Raw genomic sequence first — 21,492 nt, 5'->3', positions numbered from 1 at the left:
GGGCTCATCCAACTCAAAGGACTCTGTTGCTGCTGAGAAATTACCTGGTAAGAAGTATGTACCCATTTTCACATGGGATTCTGCTCCCACAGAAGAGAGGCAAAATTCCTGCTGACTTCAGAGAATTCAAAGTCAACCTACCAGCAGTTTACCCAGAGATTTTAATCTTATTTTTAAATCCAGGAGATTCAATTTCACACCCAGTTTTTACGTTTTACCTTTCTTTTCTTCAGTGCTTTATTCTTTTAATTGTCATTGTTGTTCCTTGCCCTGGCATTGGTTTTCCAAGGAAACCCATTCATCTCTATATTTGTGGGACTGACAGAGCTCATCACCAACTTGCAGAAATGGAGATAAACAACATGCTGTCTATTCAGATTAATGGGTGCGATGACAATGAGCTCATGACAGGAGCAAACAGAAGGTCTTTACAAGGTAATGATGACTATTGCTATGGTGAAGTATTTTTACAGACTGGAAATTGGCAATAAAAAGATTCACTATCTGCTGAAGGGATCTATTAATAACAAACCTTCCTAAAGAAAACAGGGCATTTTGAAGACAAATTGTCAGCCACAACTCCTTTATCTAGGGTACTCAAGGAAGTGGTTCTGCCAACAGAGTAACTCAGTCTGCAGCAGAGGACAGCTTTCAAATAAATGAATGGTGTCTGAGAAGTTAGACTTAGCCTGCAGCTTGCCAAAAAAACTTACTATGTTAGTGCATATGCTAATAAGCATTTGTTAAGACAAAACCAAGTAAGGCAAGTTATTTTAATGATGACTGCCTGGTAAGGTAAAAGTTAAGTAACACACTATCACCAAAATGCCACCAATAACAAATATGGCGCTAGGAACTCAGATTATTTTCAGAAAAGCCAAGGATAAAATAGTCTTGGAAATGAAACTCATGGTCAAAGTCCTCCATAGCTAGAAAAAGCCCATGTACAAGACATGACAGAAGTTACCAGCTTTGGTAAAAGCCTGTTGAAACACATGTGAAATCAGCTTCTGAGACATGAGGAAGAAATGTGTTCTGCAGGGAGCCATATAGGATTCTGTCCTTTTGTGGATCAAATTCAGTGGAGTTGCCAATGGATCACTGGATCAATGGATCAATGGATCACTGCATCTGAACTTCCATCTGTTTATACCGGTGCAAACTGGCTTCAGCAAATGAAACCAAAGCAAGATGCCTTACCATTTTGAATGCACTTTCTTTTGAGAGAGACACTTCAGCAAACCTGAAGCGTAAACAATGGCAATTCTTTAATAAAATGGTCTTAGTAGTTTTCATTCTTAATCATATACCTATCTTCTCCTACTAATCTAACAGTCCAAAGCATACATATGAGTGTCCCCACATGTGCTTGCTGTAGTTCTCCAGCCCAGGCCAAAATACAAGCTGAAGCATAGCACACAGAACTTATAAGAGGAATCCAGGAATGCAGGACCAAACTCTGGTGCTTTAATTCATGACACTAGTTTCACCTATTCATAAAAATGCAAGAAGAATTAAACAATTTGGGATCAAGTATTTGAATGCAAAATGGCAATGCTGAATATTTCAACATTCCACATTCTGATGGAGCGAATTTTATTTACAGTTTGATGGCACTTCAGGTTTGCTGGGAATAAAAATAAACACATCTAAAATCAACAATTAAGAAGTGGTGATTTTGTGTGGCCATAGCTCTTACTACATTTATGGTGGCTACTTTAAGGGCTGAGTTCAATTGGTTTGCTTTGGATTTGTATCACAGCACTATATTCTATTCTCATTTGAACTGGTATAATTCTGGAGTACTTTCATTAACAATAGTGGGATTACTCCGGATTTGCATTGAAGGCAGGTTTGCTTTGAACTACATCATATGAGAATTATAAACTAGGACACTGGCTACTTAAACACATGGCACTCATCTGGAAGTCTTTTTACAGTGTTCAGGTAAGGCAACAAAGAGGAGAAAGAAACCAACACAAATAAAGATAAGACTAGGTTATTTACAGGAACTTTCCAGATTCACAAGGATTAGAAATATGCCTATGAAAACTATACTTTTTCTTATTGTTTCTGAAATCATTAATCATGGTGCTGAATATGAAAACAATCATTTAGATGCAGCTGGAAAAATAACTTATCCACAGCTGAACTGGAACTGACTCCTTAGAAATCAGTAAATGAGCAAATTTTTAATCATTACTAAGTGCAAAATTATGCAGAAGTGCTCAGGGTTCCCAGGCTGCACTCTCTCCAGCTGTCTTTAGCAAAACGGCTAGGAAAAAGGAGGAGTGTATTTTCACTGCAGCTATTGCTGTCTATGCATCTGTCTCTTATCCAGTACATCATGACCCTTTACTTCCTACAGAATATGGAAGGATACTCCAATGCATTCTTTTCAGCTGCAGAGGTGTAGAAGTAGACTGTGTGGCCACACTGAGATGCTCTTCCCTATTATTCTCCAAAAAATCTTCTGTTTATAACCTGAAGTCAGGACAGATCCTTAGGGCAGCTACCTTAGGGCAGTGGTTAGCTACCAATACTTATTTTCTTGAAGAGCTCCTTTTTAAGCAGATAAACCTAGAACTGTACCTCAACTTTTTCTAAGATTCAGAAATCCTCTTTGTTAAGTACATGGAGCAATCTGGATTCTGATGGGAATCCTCATTAAAATGAAGACAGAGTGTACCGTATAAGGTTCAAGAATTTAACAGTGAATTTGTGTCCAAAAAATAAATACAATTCAGCCCAACCTTCCCTGAATCCCACACTATCTGAGTTTAATAGTTATATAGTTGTTAAACTGATATATCGTGGTTAATGGCAGCACCTACAACACACTAGATAACTACAGCAGTGATGGGAAAAACAGCATTTCTTGAGATTATGGTTCTTTTTAGACCACATGCAAGACTACACTGAGCTTCATTAGTAAGATCTTTTAAAAATTTTATGTGCAGTATAGCATGCCAAATGATAACAGCCTAAAAAAGGAGGGGTTTTTAAAGTTACCTTGTGCACAACTCTCCTCCTCCTAGTCGCAATAAACCTTAGCACATATATTAGCCCTTGAATAAATTTACAGTGGCTTTATTTCCTCTGCCAAAATCTAAGATTGAGAAGAAACAGAGCTATTTCTTCATCTGCAGTTAAAGCAGTATACTTTAGCCTACGAAAAACTGTATTGACTCAGATGGCCAGGTGGGAGGAACTGTTGAGTGGGAAATGACAGAGGCAAAGAGAAGGTTCTCCAGAATGCAGACTTACATGCATTTGCTGGTCTGTAAAGAGAGCAGGTGGAAAGGAGGAGGAAAAACATCTGGATTTTTAGCACTGGTCTGAGAAAAAGGAAGAATGCTCCTTTGCTTTCCTCTTCTCCTCTTCACTGTTAAACCTCTGTTCCCCCTGGCCAGACTCGCTGTTAATCAGTCATTTAAGTAACTGTTAAACAGCTAGCTGTGCAGACTTCCAGTTCCCGTTGCTTTCATCAGTGGGGACCTCTGCTCACATGGGTGGGCTAGAGAGCATAAGGAATAAACCCACAATCCAGGGAGGGTGAGTTAGGTAGCAAATGTCTTCAACTGGGAAAATGGTTTCGAAGATTAATTCTGGCTGCCTAATTAGGGCTTTCCTCCTCACTGGTCAGGCAGCAACTGTATTGAGCAAACATTCAGTCCAGCACAAACTGAGCAGTAAGCTCCACTGGGGTACACAGTCTGTACAAGTGAATGTGCAGTCACCTCAGCTTGATGGGAGAACTTCCTAATGCACACTTGTCTCTCACAGAATGATTGTGCCATCAGTTGGTACCACCTGCCTTCTTTGTCTGGGTCAGAGTTTAAATCATCTCATGAAATGAGAATGGCCTAAAGGTTAGAAAGAGTAATGTATATCATTATATCACCTCTAAACAAGCTTTTATACGCCTCCTTGATCCAGGCCACAAAGTTTCTCAGCTGGGATCCTAGTAAAGGCTTGAAGACCATTCCCTAGTTTGGATGAGAAGGTGGTGAAGGGTGCAAGGCCTGTAACACAGAATCCCTGTTGAGGTTTAGCCAGGCTTTCTCAACACTAGCGAGGCAGAATCCACACAGAAAAAAAATTAATCTCTCCTTCTTCCAGTCCTTCTTTCTCTTCCATTCTCCTGCACTAATTCCCACAACCTCTGCTTTGCTGCGCTCCACTATTCCTTCTTGGGGTGAGAATTCCCCACTTCTTCTCCGTGTCCCCCTCCATCACCAGCACTGCACTCAAATCTCAGCTGCCCTATGATTTCTCTTTGTTCTTCTCCTGAAAAGCCATCTCATTTCTCTGCCAGGCCCCAGCACCTTCTCTCTTGACAGCCCCAGCTCTGTCAATCTGGGAATGTCTCCTAGATCCTAAAAAGCCGCCTGCCTTTTCTGTCAGCATTTTCCAAACCCCATGCTCTTTCCTGTTCTCTGGTCCCTCTTCCTTTTGCTGCCTTCTTCCTTCTGGCTTTTACCAAACCAGAGGAAGCTGCCAGCAGCATGAAGGAAGCTGTATCAGCACTCCTACTACTGGCAGGGGGACACAGATTCGGCAATTCTCCCTCAAGTGCCTCTTTCCAAACCACTCCTTCTAAACTCTCTCTCACTGTCCCCCAGATCATGCTTGTCTACAGGAGCAGTTTGGCAATTCAGTAAAACAACCCATGGACATACCACTACATCTCTGTATGTATCCAAGTCTGCCATTTGCATATTCTCTCCCATGTGTGTCCCTCTTTGGGAGAGGCAGTGCTTTCACTTTGTGTTTTAAAGCAGCCAGCAAACTCTGAATCTCCAGTGGAGACTCTAGGCACCAGTTCAAATAAGCAAGCAGATTTGAAAATAGCTGCACTGGGGAATACTCTGTCCCCATTACAGAGCACAGAAGAGATGTGATCAGTCCGGCCTGTTATTACAGCAGGCAGCTCTTGCCCTGTGGCAGGTTGATCTTACTACAATAGCATCTAAGGGCTCCTTCCCATGAATACAACAGCACAATTAAATTTGATGATCAACCCAAATACAGTTTGAGAGAAACGTTGCTTTTATTCATAAAACACAGCCATGAATCAAATAGCAAGTATACTAACAAACACGACTCCTGAAAATGAGGATAATTTTCCTTTAAAATGACAAACCAAACTGACATGAATTTTCTTAGAAATTTAACTTAATTGAACTGTGCCAAAGTATGTATTAGATATTAAGTTAATAAAATTTAACTACTAGACTATTAACTCAAAATCTACAGGAGCCTACTGATGGAAAGCTCCATACTTTTTAACATAGCAACCTATATGTAAGACATGGCTAGCAGCAGACTTGTTTTGGATCTTTCACAAACACTGTTTGTTTGCTAAAGCATAACAAATTTGTATGTTTCTCCTTCTGCTGTATACTCAGGATTTCACAAAGCGAATAACAAATCAGACCATGTTTAATGTTGGAGGAGCACCATTAAAATCCCTTGCAAATGTCCATGTCACAGGTGTTTTGCAGAAGATTCTACCCCAATGAACACACAGCTGCTTATCATCACATAAGGTAGAGTTCAGATAAAAGGAAGATGCGACATGTTAGTTAATCAGGAAGAAGAAAAAAAGAAAAAGAAAAAAAATTATGTTTCTGTCTCTAACTGTGTTTTCTACATCACTGAACACTGAGACACAATTTCATTTATTTCAACCTTATAAACCATGACCACATATTTGCAGATGCAATTACTTCAACTTTATACTCACTAGCTTGGAAACAAGCCCCATTTGTCTCATTCCTCAAGGAAAATAAGAACCATAACGCAGAAGTGGAGAATAGAGATGTCACATCCATTCAATTCACCCTCACAGCTTCCTTCTCTCCTGTACCAATCCCTGTTCCTAAGTTACTGGGGACAGGTTTGCACACACCTTACAGGAACTGATTTGTGGTAGGATTAGTTTTGTGGCATAAAGATATGAGGAAAGAGGGAAAGATGAAAAGGTGCCAAAGTGGACAAGCATCCAGTATACAAATTCAGAGCTTCCCTAAGGAGCAGCTCTTGCAGATGAGCAACAGCTGTAATGCTCTTTGCAAATATTATTCCTTTGTTGTTGGATGGCTAAATAGCCTATTGAAGGACATTTTACTTATTCAAACTTAACCGTATTAGAAAGTGGCAGTTAACTGCTTAAGAGTAGAATACTTCAAAACAGCTTTTTGTGCATTTCTTCAGTCATTAGAAACAACACTATAAGCCTCTCTTTAGACAAATAGCAAATTTATGCAGCATGATAGCAGGAATCATGCCAGAAGGAAATTCCCTGGATTCCACTCCTGCACCACTGACTCTCAGTTTAAGGCAGCTGAGGTATTTGCCCAGAACAATCTTTACAGTAACATGAAGTGCAATGGCTGTTGCACTATTTGAGCCCACGCAGGCCTGGTTAGGCTGCTTGCAAGCGCTGCTGAAAGGGAAGAGTGATCAATTCTTTAATTCTTTCTCCCTTATACTCTCTTGCCAGTCCCCAGGGGCCAGTGACTCCAGCTGGCCACCTGCATCAGTTTGGTCTAGTGTAGTGGATGGCCTGGTGGAGCCCCATGCAGTGAGAAGACATGGTTAACCTGCTTAAAGTGAAAACTGGCTGCTGTCCCACTGTCCTGTCCTCCTTCCACTTACAGCTGACCTAAAATCAGCTGTTTTATGTTACAGGATGAACAACTGCAAGGGTTAATGGTCAGAGAATAGAGGAATTAGCAATATCTTTCCCAACCCTGGAGGGAGTTAACCAAAAGGCTTTCATTACAGTGACGCAGATTGCATAGGAGAGGATATGCATATACCCTATTTCTCATGAAGCAAAGAAAATCCTGAATTAAAAGAAGCTTCCTTAAGTAGAACCTCTGAATAACTCAAGATGTCTGAAATCCATAATTATTAATATTTGCCCAGGGTCCTACAAAATAACCTTCCATATTGCTCAGCAAATAGCTCATAGCAGGTAATACGCAGAGAACTCTCTCTCTCTTTTGTGGCAGGTAGTATGCAGAGAACACATATGAAAAGTTGCTACACAGAAAACTAAGTAGTGCGAAACAGGATCATTTTTCCTCAACCCATATGGCCTCAAGCTGTACCTTTACTACAGCCACTGTGAACGTAGAGCTGCTGGAAGCACAGTGTATCATGGCAGAAGGAAGAGGTTTGGGTTTTTTTAGGGGAAGTTATGCAACCTCTCTAAACACCATGAAGTAAGCTGAAAAAAGTCATTCCTGGAATAGCTGTGTTCACACCAGGGATTTTGCTACCCTGAGTATGCCAACCAAAATTATGAAGTTTGTAACACTACCACATTGTCATAGCTCTGTCTGCACAACTTTGTACTGTAGAACTGGACACAGAACCACAGACAGGTTCTAAGATTATGCACATTATTTGAGATGGCCTTAGAGTTGCTTACATGTATAACAGGTCAGAATATAACATTGCATAAAGCAGAATGTCTTAGAAGTCTGCTGGTTCACAGCTGTCCAACTAATAGTTTATTGAGCTGAGTAAAGATTCCGGTTTTTATGGTTTAATTATTATTGATTATTACTAAGAACAAATCATAATTATAAGAGTTGAAATTGCTTGCTCTGCTTAAGTTAGCACAACTAAGTATGATTCTGTCCTCTTCCACACAGATCCTTGAGGCTGTAGGGAGTACATTCAGGGACCCATGTGATAACCAGAGATAACCACATCCTTAGAGAGCTTTTCCCCATTCTTAATTTCTTCTAATTTATTTTTTAAATTTCCATAGTCTCTGTTTCATGGTATTGTCTGTCTCCTCTGAAAGACAAAACTTTAAGTAAAGGACAGTTACCTCTTAAAGGAGCATGATATTGCACACTGATGCTGGAGTCTCATTTCTTCTGTACCTTGGGGCAAAGTGATTCCAGCGATTTTAGCAGTTTCTCTCATTGGTATTATGTAGCTATGGCTTCCCCTTGTACTGCTGTTCCCAGCAAATTACTTAAAGTATACAGAAAGCTGTAAAATCCTTGGAATACACTAACACATCTTACATGAGAAACACAGCTGCTTGAAATTATTCACCATAGTTTAGGCACGTTCCTTCCAATTTACCTTCAATAACCGGCCAAGACATTTCCCTTTATTACTATTCCATTCAGTAACTTGCCTTCATAGTATTGTACTTGTCTGAATATAAATTAGTTCACACATAGCTGCCTTTTACTATCATTTTTTTGTAGTGTGCATATCCTTTTCCATTGGTGCTGCTATCTCCTTCCATGCCTTATCACCCCTATCAACAGACACCAACACACATTGATCTCCTTTTTACTGGGCTAGTTCAATAAAACAGTTTGTCCTGCAATGTAAGCCTTTGCCAGATCCTCAGCTAAAGCACAGCAAAACAGTTTCATGAGACCCTTGTTTACAATTTATTGCAATTTATTTATAATTTAAAATAAAGAATCAGATTCTTTTGCAGTCTTCCTTTGTCCCATTGTATAAAATTAAAGTAACCCCAGATCATCCCAGCAAGGGTCCTCAGTTGATGTGAGGCATCAATAGCCTGTCATTGCCAACCTGATTCCCAGGACCTCTTGTGTCAGAAACACTGGGAGAAGAGCTGGACTAGTCCTGTGATCCCAATGGTTTGAAGAAGGCAAAACCCACGTATAAAAAAGACAAAAAGGAGGATTCAGGGAAATATAGGCCAGTCAGTCTCACTTGAGTCCCTGAAAATACCAGAGCATGTTCTCAAGGAAGAATTGAAGAACTAGCAATTGCTCATGTAAAATTTCCAAACCTCATTCAGCTACAGGAAGGCAAAATCCAGTGTCAAGATCTAGATTCATTTTGTCCTTGAAGATTGTTAAGTTAGTTTAGCGAGCAAAATGAAAGACTAAAGAAGGGGAAAGATCAAACCAGAACATAATATAAGAAAAGAATAATTTTCCTGAAAGGAGTATTGGGGAAAAGAAAGATTCATCATGTAAACGCAGTGTGAAAGCTATCAAGGCAGTATAGTACAATGAAGTTGGATGCATCTGTAATGGTGATATGCATACTAGTCCTAGGATAGTGACAGAAAATTATTTTAGTATCTTCGCTGCACAGATACATTCTTAAGACATTAATACTTCAAAGGCTGAAAAATTAATAAAAACACACACAAGGCATTAGCATTGTATCTGTATGTTGAAATGCATTTTCACATGGTCATGCTGATAAAAGCAGATTATCCAATTAATGAGATAAATAATTACAGATGCACTTCATGGACGAGTATGTTATTCTAAGAAAATTGCTATAATTACTGGAGGTGCCTTGCAAAGTATTATCCATTCCTAGCTGTCTGAATCTTAAAACTTCGACTCAGTCAGCTCTTAATAAAATATCCTAACTAGAAGTGTTAACTATGCCCCTAATAACTGACCTTGAAAATAAATGACTAGTTTATCAATGAAGAGCACTGTCTACACTCTGTGTAGACAGGTGAACTCTGTATACCCTGGATATAAATCCAGTGCTCATCAGATAAAGAGAAGGCAAGCCAAATTAATTGCTGGAAAAATACCTGTAACATGAGTGGATATAGAAGAGGCTGAGGATCATCAATAGACGCTGACAGACACGAGCTGGCTCTGCAGCCCTTCTGCATTGCTTGGGCTGATACTTCAAATGCTAGATAAGTGTCAGAGATTTGGTGGTGAAACAGCTGATGTTTGAAAAATAGTTAAATTAATTACATAGCACTCAGTTAAAAATAATTTAAAAATTACATAGCTGCACAATCATAGATGTTTCCACATCCCCATGCTGATACAAATGGTCAAGGGCAAAATGACTATGATGCTCTGGAAGCAGAGCCCACCTATGTCTGCAGAATGGCATGATCTCCTGCCGAAAAAAAATCTTCTATTAGCATCAGGAAGGTAACAGAGACTCAGAGCAAAAGTGTTCCCTTTTTTTTTTCCTTTTTTTTTTCATTCTGTACTTAGTTTTGAGGCATAAACCAAGGAAAACAAATGTTTTGTTTGTTAAAGGGGGAGAATTAAGTGCTAGTGTCCAAAGCATGTTTTGCTCACCTACCACTTTGATGTCTGTAAAAGACTCCCAATTCCATCCTCTTCTGGAAAAGAGAAGGAAAAGGAAAATCACTAATGCCCTAGTTGGTGTGGATCCCAGAATAATCTAAGTAATATCATTAAAAAACCAGTTAAAATAAATGTGAAATGCTAACAGGTCACATATTAACAATATGAGTAATTTTCCTGTTCCTACTGAGCTACATACTTGAAAGTAAGTATGGGAAACCTCTTTTATTAGAGCCAGCTAAATACAACATCTAATTCCAACTTTGAGATTTCCACCACAAAGTCAGTCATTTTTACTGAATTTCAACTTTAAAGCCATACTGGGTAACAATAAACAGCAATATTTGAATTATTTCTGTCAAATTGGCCTAGAAAAATGGTACTTATTTGACATCCTTCTATCTATTTAGCCAAGAAAACTGATATAAATATTTTTATACTGTAGAGGAGCAAAAAAAGCTAAATGCTGCTGTCTAGAGATATTTCCTTAGAAGTCCAATGATAACAGAACATTACTGACAGGACACAGACATAAGAAAGAAGATTTTTATTACTACACGGAAATTTGTTTTCTCTTTCCCCCATCCTGACATCCTTGGACTATCCCAATTTCTTCAGTCTTTCCTCAAAGCCATGTTCTTTTAGACCTGTGATCTTTCTGGCTACCATCGTTCAGGACTAGTTGGTCCAAATCCTTCTTGAAGTGCAACGTGCCAAATGGGTCAAATTGTTCCAGCAGAGGTGAGGGAAGCATGGAGCATTTATATACCTTACCTGCTGTGCCTCAGTTTGGACAGCTCAAATGGTGTTTGTTATTTGCACAATAGTACAACACTGTTGACTGAAGTCCAATTTATGATCCACTGAAGTCCGATCTGTGATCCACTGAAGTCCTCTAGATTCTTTTCTGCAGAACTCTCTCTGCCAGTCATCCTGTTTTTCTGATGCTGTAGCAATCATTCCTACCTGTCTTGCACTTGTTCTTATCAAGTAGTCTTCACATTTTTTCAGTTCATGTCTCTAATTTATAAACATTGCTTTGAATACTAATCCTATCCTCCAAAATGCTTGCAGCCCTTCAATCCTGGTGTTAATCTGCAAATTTAATCATCATGTTCTCTAATACCTCATTGAAATCATTAATGAAGTTATTAAACAACATTTTCAGCTTGAGGAGCCCTGTTTGACATAGGGATGTGGCTCCATGTATGGCAAATTTAAGCTTCCTGATAATAGGGGTTTTTTAACTACCTTTTCTGATCTCCCAAGTTGAAGCATATTCCTGGAGTGCAGGATTCCTGACTCAGAGCTCTATTCTCAACCCATGTGTGTGTCCTTTCTCTTCTGATAAAGAGGTAATAGTGTCTCCTTTTCAGTCTCAGAGTCTTAGTTCCTATTAACTCGTTGTTAGTGGAACCACTGATGAACTTCCATAGTGAACTTGTGCTCAAATAGCCAGGGAATAGACAATGAAAGATTCAAAATATTTTTATGCCAGTTAGATAAGAACACAACTTTTGTCTTCCCTGCGGTCTGGGGAGTTGTATTTTGAACTGCTCTGTCAGTTCCTTATGTTTTAATTGTTGTTTATAAGTTGCACATACCTTAAGACTACAGTAAACATATTTTATTGAATAGAAAATAAAATATCCAGAAATCACCAAGTTTTACATATCACATCAGTGAAAGAAAATAAAAGCAAAGGATATACTATACAGCAAAATGATGAATTGCACTGCTGGTTAATTCTGCTAGCTACAGGATCTGTGATAGCAAAAAAGCAAGATGCTGAAAATGTACAGTATGCCCTTCAACTATATGCCTTTCTGTCCATTAATCCCTGCATTTGTATGGGTCCTGTACCATGGTTATGCAAGTTCTTTCTGTGTCACAAAAGACCTTTCCTTTTTTTTCCATTGTTGCCACTTGATTACTTACTAGATGTAAACTAAGCTATAAATGCCCTAATATGCATATCTGCATCCCCTGAATAAAGGGTCATACCAATTTTATTTGCAAATGTTGCAGTCGCTCCATATCAATCCTTAAGTCCATGTACACTCCCGTTTGTCTCTTCAGAGCTCTATTCTTCATGTGAAGGTCTCCGTAAAGTTGGCATTGACTAGCACTACCAACGGAGGGCAGATGACATGCTTCTCATAAGGAAAGTATGGCTATGGTCTCAATTAATACATTTATTTTTCACTTTCCAATATGCCGCCTCTCAAGGACTTGCCACGACAAACCCTATTTTATAAGACTTCTACATTTGTATGCCTCTGGTGCAGCAGCATTTGGAGAATGTCCACAACGTACTGCATGCAAATGGCTCTCCCATGAAATTTTCAAAGAAACCCTTATGCTAGTGGCACATGAAGATGAGTTCCAGTAGTGCTGTGACAGGTGAAAACCACTTTTGCTCTGTGGCTATAAAGGGATGAGTAAATGCATATTATGGCAGGAAGTAAGACTCTGTCTTTGAGTCTGTATTAGCAGTGAAAAGGTTTCAGTGTAAGAACTGTGTTGTTTTGCATGCATCTGCATCAGTAGAAGCTGGTCCTTTATTTATAAGTATGAATTACCTGCTGTTGCAGCTCAGTACTACTATTAAGAATTGCTTTGGCCAGCGTGATGAGGGGGGAAAGTCTATGAATGGAAAACTGTCTTGACTCCAAGCAGGTGTGAAGTCTGAAAGATGCAGATGACAGTTTCATCGGGCGTCTTCCTTCAGGCTGGGTGCTTCAGTGTAATGGAACAGACTTGCTACATGGAGAACTTCTAATGCTGCTGAATGGTTATTTTCAGAGAAATAAATAGCTTGAGCTCTTGAAAATAATGAACATAAACATGAGAGTTCTTTTTATTGGACCACCTATTCTACTCCACATACATGGGCTACAAGAGACCTAGAAATCTCTCTATCTTATACCTGAAAAAGTAGAGAAAAAACGTAAATCAGTCAGTGACACCAAATACGCTATAGCAAAGATTCACTTTGACTTCCAAAATGTGTCTGATGTTTTGGGATGCTTCTCTTTTTGAACATTCAACTTGAAGGACAAGAGGGGGACTTCGCCTTCAGAAAGTGCTGAGCATGCACCATCTGTAAATCACATCCTCTTTAAGTTACTGTATCTCAGGCAAAAGACAGCTGTGTTTGAAAATTTGAGATCAAAGTTTTACTGACGCGCTTTAAAATATCACTTTGTGATAAGTTACTGGTGCAATAGAAGAGCAAAACTTAAGCTAAACTTTCCTAGAGCTTCCAAAGACGAGAATGTATAGATTCAAATAGAAATCGAGGAGCAAGGACAGTTAATTATTTTTTTCAAAGTCTCCCTCAGGCAGTATTATTATATTGAGTCTTGACTTGGCAGTTCACCTAGGTGCTTTTTTTGCAAAAGAGTCCCTGCACTAAAGGAATTACTCTTTAAAGCCAACATACAGCTCAAACCATGCAAAAATAGATATTTCATAGATAGAAATTTTGAGAGGTATGAATTAGATGAGGGAATATTTTTGGTGACTAAGACAATTAAAAAAACCCAACAGAAATTGCTGAATAACTTTTTGGGCATTAACTGTGTGTGTCTCAATTTTTCTGTCTCTCTGAAGGGGAAAATAAGATTCCTCTAGTTGTACAGCAGGGTGAAAACTCTTGAGAAAGGAGCTATACTTCTGGAAAAAAAAAAATTAAGATATCCAGGCATCTTTGAGAATGTAATTTCAAGAAGGGACTAATTCTCATTTGTTCATTCTCTTCTTCTTCCTTATCTACTCTCTTGCTCTCTTTCTTACACATATGCACTCACACATACTTGTATGAAGACAACCGTGGAGAAGAAAAAGCACCAACCAGGCAAGACCTCAGCAACTGTACTCTTAAAGCAATGAACAAAGACAGAGCCACCAGATCTACTTCTCAATATGGAATTAAAATTACACGTGACTAAAGGCAGAATTTACAGTGGAAGCAGGTCTAATGAAAATAAGTAAGAGTTTTGGAGCTGCTGGCTAATAGGAAAACAGTAGTGACCCAGAATGGACACAGAAATGTTTCTTTGCTGTCTTTCACTGGCTGGGCGCGATCTACCCTATGCTGTTGAGTGATTCCACTGTGTATCTTTCCATTTTTGCTTTGAGTGACGGCATATTTTGTAGCAGTAGACTTTAGTGACATGGAAAACTCAATTTGTAAGCATTTCTTATAACGATGTGCTTAAGGGACCTCCTGAGGACAGCTTTCATGTTTGTACATTGCAATAATCATTGCTTTATTCTATTGAACTGTTTCTACTTACGATATTATGCATCACCAAGTTGGTTCTTGTTTTAACATTCTCAAAAGCAGGTGTGAGGTACAGGATGTGGTAATATCCTCCTCCTATGGTAATAGGGGTGTCATATGAGTAAGGAATAGTTCTGATGCCCAGACAGTAACAACAGATGACGGTGATCAGTGAGTTGAGTCAGTGATTTATAAATTAGAATGAAAGTAATTGTACTAAAGAACACATTTATTCCCACCGCAAGAGCCAATACTGAGCCCAAGGGGTACTGAAACAGTGCATAGGTCTTTGCACAGAAGTGAAGTTTACTGTAAGTGAATAGATGCTAACTCACTGGAGATGGTGAACCCACTATTTCATTGGTTTTTAGATTTCCATCCTAGCAACTTTGGAAAGAAGAGTGACTTTGCTTTGTACGCGAACATTTCTGTCACCTGTTCAGTCTGCACCTTCACTCTTGCACAGCGGTAAGGAAGAAGGGGGAAAGGGTACAAAACGAATTGATTGCTTTTGCAGCTTATCAGGAGTTTTTCTTTCCTAACTCAAGAGTCTCAGATGTTCATGCACCTCCAAAATTTTGTGGAACCTCTCTGCCCACTGAGACGGCTTGAACAACAGGAACAGGCATTTAGCCATCAACTTAATAATATGAGAGATGTTACTGTTACAATACTATATACTGAGAATACTGCCTAAGACAGACGTAGGCTAAAAGAAAAATGTGAATGATAGATTTCTTGCTGCCTGCAAAGGAAATGAAGTAAAGGATATGTACAGTAGCCAGCAAGACCTGCATCTTATCAATAAAACATTAACTATGCCAGCTGCAAGTGGAAATGCCATTCCACTGAAGTGTTTTTTTTTCCCCAAGCCTTCTCTTCTTATATATGCTTACTGATTGTACAAATATTATAATCATTAAAGAAAAAAAGCACATAGAAACACATATCAGATGCCCTCCTAGAGCTAGCACAAAGGGTCTGCAGTGTTTCCTAATTTTCAGTAGGGCATGAGTAGGATTTGTGCTTGTAAGTACTTGTCTCTTAGAGGGATGATTTTCACCCACTCAAAATAATTCACCTTCTGAAAGGCTCCTGATTTTTCTTCTACCCACATACTCCAACTAGGAAAAGGAAATATATTGTCATAAAATATTGGGAAACTAAATATCACAAAGACCAGATACTCAGCATCAGAACTCAGCCCCATTGATTTGCAGAAGTCTTATATAAAAAAAAAAAATTAATTGCTGCTTAAATCCTCAGAGCCTCAGGTAAAGCCTTATTTGAAGTCTGGTTCAAGCCAGAAATAAGAGTCCCTGTCATGAAACAGAATTAATACCTTTGAAAATTCATTTACACGTCATTTAGAAAGGACTTTTGTTTGGAAATGACACTGTACATAACAATCCTGATTGAAAGGCATAGCTACACATTAGTATACAGCAACACATGAGGTTAAGCAGGTATATCAGGTTAAGGAAAACTTGCTTTTTGTTTTTTGCCGTGTTCTCAGACCACTTCTAATGTTGCGCAACTTTTGCACTCACATAATTTCATTGGTTTCAGTGCAGTTGCTCCACTTACACCGATGAAATAAGGAGGAGACTCAGGTGCCATGTTTGCACTAGCAGCCAGAGCAGAATGTTTGTCAGGATTGTAGTTTGTAACTTGCTGTGGTGGGGATAAAATGAAGATCATGTCAGGTTAAAAAGTCTCAAATATAATTGGTATGGACAGCTATTCAGAAATCTGATGAAGATGATTTGGGAGGACAGTCAAAGATACATAAGACAGCATTAATTTCACTCTTCTCCATACGGTTCAAAACTATTTGTCACATCAAAATTGTTGATAGACAGTTGTCAGTCATTGATTTATTGTTTTTATTGATTATACCTATGCAACTAGATTTCGGAGGCAACCAAAAAAATGAGAAGCTTCCTTTTGCTGCAATTTCACAGTTAAATGCTAAAACAGGGGCACGTTGGAGGTATCAGAATACAAAATACGCATTGCTTAGTGTGCAGTAGAGGCATGTGGCAGCACATATGGCATGATACGTGAACACCAAACAATATGCTCAGGCCCCAATGAGTCTGCAGGAAGTCAGAGAAAACACAAATAGGTGACAACAATAACATGCAGTGTAAGAGGAAAGTGTGGCCCCAGCAGAGCATGAAAATGCATTCACCCCCCCTTCTCCTGGGATGGAATATGGAATACGGCTGAAAGCAAAGAGGATTGTCTTAGACAGATCCATGGGCTGTATCTGAGACTGTCAGGACAACTACAGTTGTTGGATTTATTAGTGTTTGTGTTCCCATCCTCAGCTTCTGTGGATGCTCAAGATCCTCTGTGCTTCTAGAATGGGGAAACACTAGAAAGCAATAGTCATTTTTGAGAAGCCCAGTTTGTACACAATCCAAAATGCACAGCAGCAGGACAAAGTGTTGTAGAGCATGCCTAATACACTTCAAATAATGCTACACTATAAATATTTCAAGTAGCTACACTTACTGTTTCACCACAAAGATAGTGGCTCTATTTCACGTCTTGTACGAATGTTAATTTGGAGACTGAGATAATACTCTACCAGTAGTGTACTGCCTTCTGAACTGCTATTCCCAACTGATTTTTAGTTTTTGACATGCTTTCCCATTATTTCTTTTACTATTCATTGCATTCTCTTTTTCCACAATTAAAGCATAGCTATTTGATGTGTTAAGCATAGACTGGCTTAAGACAAACAGATAACTAATCAAATATTTACATCATGGTGATTTGAACATGTGCAGTAGTAACATACTGTGTGTTTCTTGTACAAGGAAAATGCACAGAAGCTACAGAGCATGACTGAACACACAGCAAATCATATCACACAGCAGATTTGCTGTTCAAGTGCAATTTGGAATGAAGGCAATAACAGCTCTTAAATAGGGAGAAGCACTGGGATCTTGCTAGATAATTCTTGGTATTTTCATAATAGAAAACCTCTGCCTCAAAAACCATTAATAAGTGTACTGTTTACAAACCTGAAAGATTGCACTGTTGATCCAAGTGTTTTTCACTGGTTAAATTAAAAACTTCTGATAGAGAGATAGTTAATTAAAGAGGGTTTGCTAGATGAGGACTGATAAAGCAAGAAAAAATTACTGGTGTCCTCCCTATGTGCAGTTCTATATTGACTGTCTGAAGAGCTGCTCACAGGATTACAGCTGACAACGCAAAGGGAAGGTGCATTTGAGCTCCTGTGCAAAGGGAATTGAGGAAAATTTGATGTTGGCTTTTCTACATCTCTGATGATGGGAATTCTCTCTTCTTCTTTAATGTTGGGGAAAGATGAAGATGTCCAATGGTTTAATGGTTTTCAGAGAGCTGCCATAGCAAGCAAGCTGTAAAGACAAAGTCCTCACAAGTGGTAGCTGGAACCAGATACAGTACATTCTCCCTCTGTTTAGGGTTTGTTTGTTTGTTTGTTTAGGATAATAAATTTATTTGAAAATTTATTCCCTGAGCAGATAATAGAAAGGTATTGCACAGGTAAGCATTTTTATGTCCTATCTGCCATATCTCAACAACATCTAAAGATTTAAAAGCTTCACATGCATGATAAAAGGCTTGCTTATGCCTAGGCAATTATTTTTCACATTTAAATGTCTCTGTTATTTTAATAATGTCTTTTTACATTCCCTAAAGGGCATTAGCTAGCCTGAAGAACCAACTAACATTAGATTTCCCTTTTTAAAATGGAAGACAACGATAATTTCAAAATGCAGTATTTACTTGGTTCCCATTTAACTGAAATTTGATATATTTAGAAGCCTCCTAATTTATATTCAGGATCACCATTTCAATACCGATGATCAAAATTTCATACATATTTGTGCACAGCAGCTACCGTATGCATACTGATGAGCACTTTTCAAGGCATTCTTGTTGCACTAACATTTGCAAATGATGTGCTTCAGGTAAAAAGACTGCGCACAGACAAACTCTCCCCAGACCACTCCAGTGGTACTGTCAGTCCAAACCTAAGATCAAGTAGTGAAAAGGGGCTGCAAAATGCAGGAGGAGGGACAGAGTCCCTGGAAATTCCTGTGCATGCAAGTCTGTCTCAGTAAAAGCAGCCTCTTCTCTTTTTCCTGGAAACTAGTAGTCCTAGCATTTTTTGCAGCGGCTTGTTACACACATGATTGAGGAGTCTGTATTTTGTTAAACATGCTTCTCATGAGAAGAGAAAAATCAAGGCTTCTCCCTGAAGGAAAGTAAATTCATGTTACTACTTGCCTCTGATTTGTATCACATACGTTTAAGAAAAGTACTGAATATCACCCCTGCTTTGGGATGGAACAAGGTCAGACCATTCCCACATACACTCACCAAAGCTAGTGGCTACAGTTTTCATTATCAGTGACATGTCAAGCCCCTGCTGAGATCAGGGCCTGCCATGGGAAGTGAAGCATGTAGACACCGTAAGTGAGTGCTCCAACCTCAGAGAATTCAGTCATCTCAGATGAGGCAGATAGAAGTAAATGTGAGCACCTCCAGGAGGAATTGCTCCAGCTAGTCAAAGAAGGGTTTCTCAGGGTGACCTGTCATGGCTTTTTGAAGCTCACACCAGAAATCAGCAGAGAGGGGCACTGAATTAAAAGCTGTATGGATTGTAAGCCTGTGCCTTTGCCACATGACTTATGAACTGTCTGTTAAGTCTTTCTTTCTCAGACCCCACACTACTGAAGGATCTCTTTTCTTCACAGAATACTGCTTGTTACAATTCACACCAGAATGTTTAATGGCTATTCCTAAAATAGAGAATAATTACAACAGATTTTTGACTGTTTCAGGCTCTGCTGTGCAGAACATGGCCAAATCTAGTCTCTAATAATGTAATTTCAGATGCAGTGTAGCATACACAGCTTTGCACTGTACATCTATGGTTCTGCTCCTCATGGACTGATTTATCAGCTTATCACAACTGGAATGATTTTTCAATTCTTCTCTCTCTCTCTAGTGTCTATATCTCACTACACAAAGAACTTAATAGAGGACACTAAGCTGTTTTGATGGCAAAAAGCATAGTCAAGACCACTGACTAGCTTTTGTAGTTATTCTTCCCTTTAATTTCTAGAAAACATTATTTCCTCAGCCATACTAATTTCTAATATGGAGCTAGGCTGACTGCCTGTCATTTTTATTTCATTTTAAAGAAAAGCTGGTGAAAAGAGGCTAGTACTAGGAACTGCAATCCAACAAGTTCACTCGTACAGTAAGAGTCCATATTTCCCAAGCGGTAATATGGTTTTCCCAAGGAAAACCATGCTGGGGATTTCTGCAGCAACTGCCTCCCTGTCACTCAATGCCTCTTCTCATAGCTAGTGCCACAGATGCCCTGAGATGGCTCTGCCCCAAGATTGCTGTTGTGCCAGAACAGAGGAACATTAAATGTGCAAGTCAAGCTCTAAGTGTTTTGCAATCCCACCTGTCTGACCATAACCACAGTCACAGGACCCTTTAGGAGCTGCTATACATCATTGCAATTTTTTGTTTTGGTTTGGTTGCTTTATTTTGCAGAGCATTGTCCTAGTGCAGTTCTTTATTTGCGAACCTGCTGCTAAAAACTACTATTTATGACTTTCATGAGACATATAAAAATTGAGTAATAACATTGCCTGTAAACTATATGCCCCCTTTAATAAAAGTATTTCTCCATTTGAAAATAATCAGGCATAATCTTTTTCTTTAATAGTTCCTTCTGCAGAAGCTGTCCTGGGCAGGGGCAGGAAAACGTGTGCTGTTTTTCTAAAGATCTTCAATCAATTACAAAGCCTCTCCACATAAGTTCCTGAGTCCTTTCTTGGCAAAGTTTCTAGATCTCTGGATTCGTTCTCTGTGGATATTTCACAGGAAGCAAGAATGATCTGGTATGTGGGGTAAGGTAGAGGATATGGGGATCTATAGTGGTCATCAAAAAATCCTTATTTTAGCAATTTATCAGTATTCTTCCACATTTTCTTTCAGTCTTGTGTATCTGTCATCTAACAAATTCTAATTCGGCAGTTAAGTTAGTTCTTCAAGCAAATTTTGCCCATCTGTCTCAATAATTCACTCTGTCCTTCCATTCCCTGATATGCAGCTATGCTGACACCACACAAAAATCTCTTTACGAATCACCTTGAGTAGACTGATGGGCTCTCCACAATGGTGCAGAACACTCCTCTGTGAGGGGAACAACAACATTATCATGTCCTCTATTTCTGATTTTTAGTACCAGTAGTGTTTGTACACTGGCAAACTGGTAAAAAGAAGCTCTATTGATCCTAACCCCGGATATGGAGTTGGTTAAAAGACCACTGAATACAAGGGAAAAGATCTGTATAAATTAATAAGCTCTGAATTGCAGCCTTAGCAAGGGTCATGCTTGCATTTTCTTATATTCCCCACTATCACCCCACTCAGCTTTATTTTCACTTACTCTGCCTTTTCCTTGCATTTTGTACAGTCCCTTCTCTTTTTCACATTGCACAGCTGTTCTGAATTCTGCAGGAGCCTTAAATCATATCTCAGAGGAAATAAAAATATTCCTGTAACATTCAGCAGAGGAACCCTGTCATGTAGGGGAGGGTTAGTAAATACAGGTCAACGCCAATTCAGTTTTCCCCTCATAGCTGCTATACCTGCAGCTTTCCCCTCATAGCTGCAGTGGTAGGGATCACCATACCCCTGCCCACCTGCTTCAGCCTTTCTGACAGGCTGGCATGGAAAAGTCAGCCCCCAAAGTACCTGATCATTCAGTCCTGGGTTTACAGGTGCCATTCTGAATTCAAATCCAATTATTCTGCATCTGTATGTTAGCCAGGCAAAATATTTTATTGTCTTTGCTTCACCTTTCTCCTCCCATAGGAAGTTCTGCCCTTATCTTTTTGGGTTTTTTGCCTCACTGGGAGACACCAATATCTTTTAATAGGAGATCTTGTGCTAGGATATGAATCCAGCTGTCAAATACAAGTATCAAAGCCTGGACACCTGGTTTCATCTTCTGGTTCTATCAAATCGGCACTCAATCTCTTAACATGGCACTTGGCCAGTAAGATCATCAATGGGTCA

The sequence above is a fragment of the Ciconia boyciana genome, chromosome 7 (genome assembly GCF_034638445.1).
Source record: "Ciconia boyciana chromosome 7, ASM3463844v1, whole genome shotgun sequence".
Taxonomy (NCBI): Eukaryota; Metazoa; Chordata; class Aves; order Ciconiiformes; family Ciconiidae; genus Ciconia; species Ciconia boyciana.
The sequence above is the reverse complement of the archived record's forward strand: the minus strand, read 5'-3'. Positions refer to the sequence as shown.